Raw genomic sequence first — 9,547 nt, forward strand, 5'->3', positions numbered from 1 at the left:
GGAAATGTATAAGTAACAATATTCCTGGTGAGAATGACAGGAGTCAGATCTAGTTACACCATACGTTACATATACAGAAGGGGAAATGTATAAGTAACATTATTACTGGTGAGAATGACAGAAGTCAGATCTAGTTACACCATACGTTACATATACAGAAGGGGAAATGTATAAGTAACATTATTACTGGTGAGAATGACAGGAGTCAGAGCTTGTTACACCATACGTCACATATACAGGAGGAAAAATTTATAACATTATTACTGGTGAGAATGACAGGAGTCAGATCTAGTTATACCATACGTTGCATACACAGAAGGGGAAATGTACAAATAACATTTTTACAGGTGAGAATGACAGGAGTCAGATCTAGTTACACTATAAGTTCCATATACAGAAGGGGAAATGTATAAGTAACATTTGTTACTGGTGAGAATGACAGAAGTGAGATCTAGTTACACCAAAAATTACATATACAGAAGGGGAAATGTATAAGTAACATTATTACTGGTGAGAATGACAGGAGTCAGATCTATTTGAGACTCTTTGTGGCCACAGAGAGCAGTCCAGGTGACAAATTGGGAGAAATAATATACTGTGTTGTTGAAAAATGGGAAGTGACTCTTCAGAGAGTAATGACAGTACTGCTGTTACTTGTATGTTCAGCCTTTATGGACAACCGTGTGTCCAGTATGTTTCTAAGTGGAATGACTGTTACGTTCCTGATGCTCAGAACTAGAACGATCTTATGAAGTGAGTCCAGAGCACCAGGATGTAATGCTGGGACAGGAATGGAACGGAAGTAGCCCCTAGCACCCTACCTCCGTTGTTTTACCCGTATTGTCAATTCACGCCTGAATGACTATGGTTTCTTGGGCCCACGGCAGCCGCGTTTGAAGGGCGGATTAGGTCTGCCCAACTCCGATGCCCCCAGGTCTTAGAGAGAGACAAAGCGTGAACTGAGACAGGATAATAACAAGGGGACCTCTAACTAAAACAACCGAAGCTAGGGGCTACTAACTACCCTAAAACTAAATGTAACGCCGCCAATGGAAAAGAACAACAAAAGATACCACTGTCCACTCCCCCACATGGCACCGCCGAGTTCCGGGGAGGACAGTGAAAGCGGAAACCTCCGCAAAAGCACCAATGCAAAATAAACACTAATACTAAGCTACTAAGATACTTTAATTGGTAATGTCGTGCAGCTGCTCTGCTGCACGACCAGAGCAAACAGGTGTGCCAATCAATAAGAGGCAACGGGGAACGCGGTCCGTCAGTGGCGTCCCCGTTGCTAAGGGTCCGGGGTGCACGGCGTCCCAGCGTTGCCAGGGACCCGGCGTCTCAGCACGCACGGCGTCCCAGCGTTGCTAGGGACCCGGCGGCTCAGTGCGCACGGCGTCCTGGCATTGCTAGGCGCCGGGCGGGCAGAGAGGGAGGTGCGGCGGCCGTGGGCGTTGCTCGGAAGCAGACCGAGCGGCGCCGTGGACCGCGGCACCTAACAGTACCCCCCCTTGAGGAGGGGTTAAAGAACCCCTAAAGCCGGGTTTCTGAGGAAATTCCTGAAAGAATAATCTCTTAAGTTTAGAGGCATGTAGATCCTTATCCAGGACCCAAGACCTTTCTTCCGGGCCATAACCTTTCCAATGAACCAAAAAATAAAGCCGGCCCCGGGAAACTTTTGAATCTAAAACCTTCTCCACCAAGAACTCTTGTTGCCCCTGAACATCCACCGGAGGTCTACCCTGGGAAGTCCTCCGAGGAAATCTCCTGGAAGAAAAATACTGTTTCAGAAGGGAACAGTGAAAGGTATTGCCAATTCTGAGTGATTTAGGCAAGAATAGCCGAAAAGCAACTGGGTTGACTTTCTTAATGATAAGGACCGGTCCAATAAATTTGGGTCCCAATCTAGCCAAGGGTTGTCGAAGCTTGATGTTGCAGGTTGACAACCACACCTTATCTCCCACCTTAAAAGTGCAAGGACTTCGGAACCTATCAGAAAATTTCTTTTCTCGGAAGGCAGCCTTCTTAAGGGCAAGGTGCACCTTTCTCCAAATCGTTCTGAGATGGGAAGTTAAGGTCAACGAGGAGACTGGAGAATGAGGGAAAAAAGAGTTGGCTCTAGGATGAAAACCAAAGAGCGAAAAGAATGGGGACTCCTTGGTGGAAGAATGACAAGAGTTATTATAGGCAAATTCAGTTAAAGGAAGAAATTCAGACCAATCATTCTGAAGTTTGGCCGAATACAACCGTAAATACTGTTTTAACGACTGATTAACCCTTTCGGTTTGTCCGTTAGATTGTGGATGGTACCCAGATGTTAAAGAGAGTTTCATATTTAATGAGGCACAAAAACGTTTCCAGAAACGGGCGATGAATTGCGGACCCCGATCAGAGACAATATCCCTGGGCAACCCATGGAGCCTGAACACATGGCGGAGAAACAAGACTGCCAACCTTTGAGCAGAGGGTAATCGGGGAAGAGCAATGAAGTGGGCCATCTTACTGAAACGGTCTACTACCACCCAAATGACTCGAAATCTGTCTGAAAGAGGAAGGTCCACCACGAAATCCATGGATATATGTGACCATGGCCTGAGAGGAACGGCTAAAGGTACGAGTTGCCCGACCGGCAACGAACGAGAAACCTTATGCTGTGCACAAACCTGACAGGAATGGACAAATTCCCTTACATCTTTAGAAAGATTAGGCCACCACACTGAGCGAGGTCTCAGTGATACCCGGATGACCAGACACTTTGTTGTCATGAAACTCAGCTAGAACAGTGCCTCTCAGAAATTCAGGGACAAAGAGACGATCAGCAGGAGTAAGTTTAGGAGCCTGCTGTTGAAGCTGGACTAGCTGTGTAAATAAATCCTGTGTGAGGCCTGCCCGGATGGCAGATGATGGAACTATGGTGGTAGTAGCAGGATGGTTATTGTGAACCGGAAGAAAACAACGTGACGGCATCAGCTTTCGTATTCTTGGAACCGGGCCTGAAGGTGATAATAAACCTGAAACGAGTAAAAAACAGCGCCCAACGTGCCCGTCGAGCATTAAGCCGTTTAGCTGACTCAATATACTGCAGGTTCTTATGGTCAGTAAACACCGTAATGGTATGCCTAGCTCCCTCCAGACAGGGCCTCCACTCCTCGAAAGCCCATTTAACTGCCAATAATTCTCGATTACCAACATCATAGTTGGATTCTGCGGAGGAGAATTTCCTGGACATAAAGGCACATGGGTGTAATTCCTGAGAAAGGATAGCCCCCACTCCAGCCTCTGAGGCATCTACCTCAACAATAAAGGGGAGCTCCGGATTAGGGTGCCTAAGAACTGGAGCTGAAACAAAGGCCTGCTTCAAGGCCAGAAAGGCAGACTTGGCTTCAGACGACCAATTGGAAGGGTCCGCTCCTTTTTTAGTCAATGCTACTATAGGAGCAACCAAATCAGAGAAGGTATGAATAAAACGCCTATAGTAATTTGCAAACCCTCAAAAGCACTGAATTGCTTTTAAGTTCGTGGGTTGTGCCCAATTTAAGATGGCCTGGAGTTTCTTTGGTTCCATGAAAACCCCTTAGGAGAAATGATATACCCCAGGAAGGACACTTCTGTGATATGGAAATCACATTTCTCCAGTTTGGCGTATAAGTGATTTTCCCGTAATTTCTGAAGGACCAGTCGCACATGGGTAATATGTTGTTCAACAGACTCAGAGTAAATCAAAATGTCGTCTAAATAAACGACTACAAACTTTCCTAGGAAGTCACGAAGTACGTCATTAATGAGATCCTGAAATACCGCAGGAGCGTTTGACAGCCCGAACGGCATCACCAGGTATTCATAATGACCTGACTGTGTACTGAAGGCCATCTTCGACTCATCCCCAGATCTTATTCGGACGAGATTGTAAGCCCCTCTAAGATCAATCTTAGAGAAGATAACGGCAGACCGGAGCTGATCAAAGAGTACTGAAATCAATGGCAAGGGGTAGGTGTTTTTAACAGAAATTTTATTCAAGGCCCGAAAATCAATACATGGTCTGAGCGACCCATCTTTTTTCTCAACAAAAAAGAACCCTGCACTAAGTGGAGATTTCGAGGGCCTAATGAAGCCTTTTTTTAGGCTCTCCTGAACATAATCATTCATAGCTGTGGTTTCCTGCCCAGACAGGGCATATAATCTCCCCTTAGGTAAAGAGGCACTGGGAACTAAGTCAATAGCGCAGTCGTAGGACCGATGTGGAGGCAGAATATCCGCATTACCCTTAGAGAAAACGTTGGCAAAGTCCTGATATTCCAAAGGAATACGTTCTGGGGTAACTACCGCAACCCGGACTGGACGGGAAATACATTCCTTTACACAAAAAGGACCCTATCGGGAAATCTCCCCAGACCGCCAATCTATGGTGGGATTATGAAAGGCGAGCCAAGGGTGACCCAGGACTACGGGAACAGCTGGACAATGGGTAAGGTAGAACTCGATTTTTTCTGAATGTAGGGCCCCCACTGTCAGTTGTACTGGTGGTGTGCGGTGAGTGATTACCCCATTAGAAAGTGGACCACCATCCAAGCCGTGCATGGTGATACGTTTGTCCAAAGGTATCCGTGGAACGCCCAGAGCCTAGGCCCAACCAAGATCCATAAAATTTCCCGCTGCTCCACTGTCGATGAAGGCCAACACCAACGAACTAAGACTATCAAAGGACATTTTTACTGGAACTAATAAGGAGTCATTAGAGGAGATTAACTGCAGACCCAAGTGAACCCCCTCACAATTCACCTGGTCAGAGCGTTTCCCTGTTTATTCGGGCAATTACGTGCAATATGTCCCTTGCCACCACAATACAAGCAAAGACCAGAATTTAGCCTTCTGGTTCTTTCCTCTGGGGACAGCCGGGAGAGGCCCATTTGCATGGGCTCCTCGACGTCCTCAGGGAAAGTATACACACATGGACTAGGCCTGAAACTAGCTCCTCTTTCAGCCCTCTGCTCCCGGAGACGACGATCAATTTTAATAGCAAGCTCCATGAGTTTGTCTAGAGTCTCTGGAGCGGGGTACTGAAGGAGACTGTCTTTAATAACTTCGGACAAACCGAGGCGAAACTGACTGCGCAGGGCCGGGTCATTCCAGCCACAGTCGTTTGACCAACGGCGAAACTCGGTACAATACGCCTCTGCTGGATTTTTCCTTTGCTTAAGAGCACGCAGATGGCTCTCAGCCGATGCTTCTCTATCTGGGTCATCATACAACAGGCCTAAGGACTTAAAAAAGGCATCTACAGATAGCAAGGCAACATCGTCAGCTTTTAGCCCAAAAGCCCAGGTTTGCGGATCGCCTTGCAGTAATGACATCACAATCCCGACCCGTTGAGACTCAGTGCCAGAGGACCGGGGCCTTAAATGAAAATAAAGCTTACAAGCTTCCTTAAAATTAAAAAAAATCCTTTCGGTTACCCGAAAAACGGTCAGGTAGATGCATCTTTGGTTCTGGAATCATACTCGGGGAGGCTCGCAAAAGATCTTCCTGCGACCTCACCCGAAGAGTAAGATCCTGAACCATCTGAGTTTGTTCTTGAATCTGGCTGGCTAAAAGCTGGCTGGGATTCGGTCCTAAAACTGCTGGATTCATGAGGCCGAATTTCAAGGCCCACCAGATACAAAAAACTGTTTAAATGTGTTTTGTTTTGTTTTTTTGGCCGGTGATAATGTTACGTTCCTGATGCTCAGAACTAGAACGATCTTATGAAGTGAGTCCAGAGCACCAGGACGTGATGCTGGGACAGGAATGGAACGGAAGTAGCCCCTAGCACCGTACCTCCGTTGTTTTACCCGTGTTGTCAATTCACGCCTGAATGACTATGGTTTCTTGGGCCCACGGCAGCCGCATTTGAAGGGCGGATTAGGTCTGCCCAACTCCGATGCCCCAGGTCTTAGAGAGAGACAAAGCGTGAACTGAGACAGGATAATAACAAGGGGACCTCTAACTAAAACAACCGAAGCTAGGGGCTACTAACTACCCTAAAACTAAATGTATGTGCGGCACGCCGCCAATGGAAATGAACAACAAAAGATACCACTGTCCACTCCCCCACATGGCACCGCCGAGTTCCGGGGAGGACAGTGAAAGCGGAAACCTCCGCAAAAGCACCAATGCAAAATAAACACTAATACTAAGCGGCCTAGGCCGCAACACGCGACAGAAGCCGCTACTCACGAGACCGGGCGAGAACCCCAGATGACAGTAACAGGTTCACAAGGACTAGAAGGATTCCCAGGACCGGCTTCAGAACTCCAGGATACAAGAGCATAGGGAGCAGGATTGACCAGGTACAGCTGACCAGGAACAGACATTTACAAGGCAGGAACAGTATACAGGAAGCTATCACCGGCGTCTGTGCCAGGTAGTGAGGGAGATTATAACACGGAGCCCTCCAATAGCTGCAATGATACTTTAATTGGTAATGTCGTGCAGCTGCTCTGCTGCACGACCAGAGCAAACAGGTGTGCCAATCAATAAGAGGCAACGGGGAACGCGGTCCGTCAGTGGCGTCCCCGTTGCTAAGGGTCCGGCGTGCACGGCGTCCCAGCATTGCCAGGGACCCGGCGTCTCAGCGCGCACGGCGCCCCAGCATTGCTAGGGACCCGGCGGCTCAGCGCGCACGGCGTCCTGACGTTGCTAGGCGCCGGGCGGGCAGAGAGGGAGGTGCGGCGGCCGCGTCGCTCGGAAGCAGATCGAGCGGCGCCGTGGACCACGGCACCTAACAATGACATCACACAGGATGAGACTGTACCATTTCCTAAAACGGGCAGTTTTGACCCAGTAGTACTTCAATGCCTTGAGAAACAGATAAAGTCAGTTATAAAACCTAATGAGCACATTAAACATTTGCAAGTTTTAGATTTCTGGAAAAAGGAAATGTGTAACTGGACTGCAGATAATGTTAAGATTAACCTCTGTATTGACACATGTACTGACACCAAACCCTCACAGTAATCCTCCACCATACAACAATATCACAGCATCACCACCATCTCTATATCCAGTAAGAGAATTAGTCACTACAGAATACACCTAATGACATATCCAGCCTAGAGGATGACGCAGCATTCATCCAGTTTCCAGCTTTTCACAGTGCAGTTCCTCCTGCTGTACAGCCTTCGTACATACCTCCACCAGCACAGGACGCCCAGGGCTCTGCCCCTCCTGTAATATCCACAAGTACACAACACATAGTCCACCTACGGCACATGGCTCTGACCAAAGAAGCCCACACCAAGAACAAGATGGTGACACAGAACATGACATTGACATATTACAGGAAAACCTTAAACACCATGTCTATAATATCTGATGACTCTTCTGCTTCTTCTGTCTCCCATCCATCTGCTAACTCCCCTGATTTCTATCAGCTTCTGCTACCTAAGCTTTCCTTTGCTACTCCACCAGTGACCTCTCCTGTATATATAAGTGGTAATCAAGCATGTCTCAATGTCACCAGTATACCAGGACATATTGCACAGTCCATAAGAACACTCAGAGATGGACCCAGGTTTAATTACAGAATACTAAATAACACAGGACAGCGTGTATTCCACCGCATAGGGACAAGAGAAATCATTGAGGCAGTCAGTCAAGATCAGCTTGCTGCGTACACCATACAAGTGCCTACAGACCAAGCCATCATAGATACTGACAGTGAGACCGTAGCACTGAACCCTATGCGCACAATGAAATTACCAGGGAGGCCAGAAGTGAAAGGTGAAGGCAATACTGCTGTAAGCCCGGCTGTACCAGCTTCCTCAGTTGAGGTCAGTTACCCACTATCAAAAACTGATCTGTTAAGTATAAAAGCTGGATTCCCAGACCCGAGGAAAGATTCAGATGCCACTTGTAGGTGCCTCTCACAGGAATATTATGTACATAAGTTTACTTGCAGGGATCTAGAACAGATATTATATACTTGTTTACCTGAAGATTTAGCAGAATCCCTCACAACCAGTATTAATCTCTCTGCAAATGATTATGGTGACCCAACTAAAGGAAAGATAGATGCACTTAATGCTAACCTGCGTGACCTATACCCACCAGTCCCCAAATCGGATGGTTTGTTTAAGATCAAACAGGCAGACACTGAAACAGTGGATGAGTATTTTGGTAGATTTAAGTTAACGGTGCCCACATTTACTGCTGGAGAAGTGATAGTTAAACCAAATGAGGCTAGTTCCATGCTTTGTGGAAGGTCTAAAGCCTGCAGTAATGTCCGCACTCGACTACTAAACTAGCATGGAGAGACGCCCCAATAAACACTGTAGTGAGAGAAGCAAGATCTTATGAACTTAATCTTGTCAAACCCACTCCAGTTCTTGTTGTAGATCAGATTGCTCCTACACAACCCCAACAACAGACAAATATAACAAATCTCCAGGGAGTTCATAACAGTCAGGGACCACCTGTGCAAAACCTTTGGGACCCCAGACAGCCAAGTCATAGCCAGCAAAAGAGAAATTCATGGCAGGGACAACAAGGAGGTAAGTACACCACAAATAGAAACACAGGACCAACATACCAAGATCCTAGATACCCAGACCCAATGGCATGCTTCATATGTGGTAAGTATGGCCATAGAGCTAGATATTGCAGAAGTCAAGTATCTTCTCAGAACAGGATGTACCCACATAAAAATACGGGAACACCCAGCGGCCCCACACAACCCCCCTTCCACCAACATTATAATCAAGGTCCCCAGATGGGCACTCATGCCCCACACAATGGTCCACACACTCAGATGTCATGCTGGCAGCAGCAATCATACTGATGTTTAATCCATCCAGTGTCTTCATTATGCAGCGTGCAATGCCAACACATTGAGGAACCCTTGGTTACTATGCATGTCAATAATGAACCTATTTCTTTTTTACTAGACACTGGAGCTGCTAAGTCACTACTTACCACTGCACTACCTTCACAGACGCTTTCAGGGCACACGGTCCTAGCAGTCGGAGTCTCAGGACAATTACAGCACTTACCAATACTAGCTGATAGTAATATACAGGTAGGACCATTAAATGATACCATTTGGTTACCATTGACACTGATGTGCTTTGTGGCTGAGCCATCTAATAAAGCAGCAACTGTGTGTGGGACAGTCAGGTAGAGTGTGTGTTAGAACTATATCTGCTGTCTTGTCAACAAGTGTAGCTGCTGCAGACACCGCGCTGCACAACTTTGAATCCAGCAAATTTCCTCCCAGGTGTGACTGGACAGTAACAAAGTGGGGAGAAGGTAGATGATCATGATGGTGAAAAGCTGACCCAGACTTTATGCACTCCAAGACTAGACATAAGAGACACTGAGATACAGAATGCAGACCTGAACCTGTATGTTGACGGTAGCTGCCACCGCCAAAATGACATGGGCATTCTGACATCTGGATACGCCATAATGGACGATACACATGTCATTGAAGCACTCCCGCTTCCACCACCTCACTCTGCTCAAAAAGCAGAACTCACCTTGTAGAAATTTCAAATGTGTACTTGTTTGT

The sequence above is a fragment of the Pseudophryne corroboree genome (genome assembly GCF_028390025.1).
Source record: "Pseudophryne corroboree isolate aPseCor3 chromosome 3 unlocalized genomic scaffold, aPseCor3.hap2 SUPER_3_unloc_24, whole genome shotgun sequence".
NCBI classification, from domain to species: Eukaryota; Metazoa; Chordata; class Amphibia; order Anura; family Myobatrachidae; genus Pseudophryne; species Pseudophryne corroboree.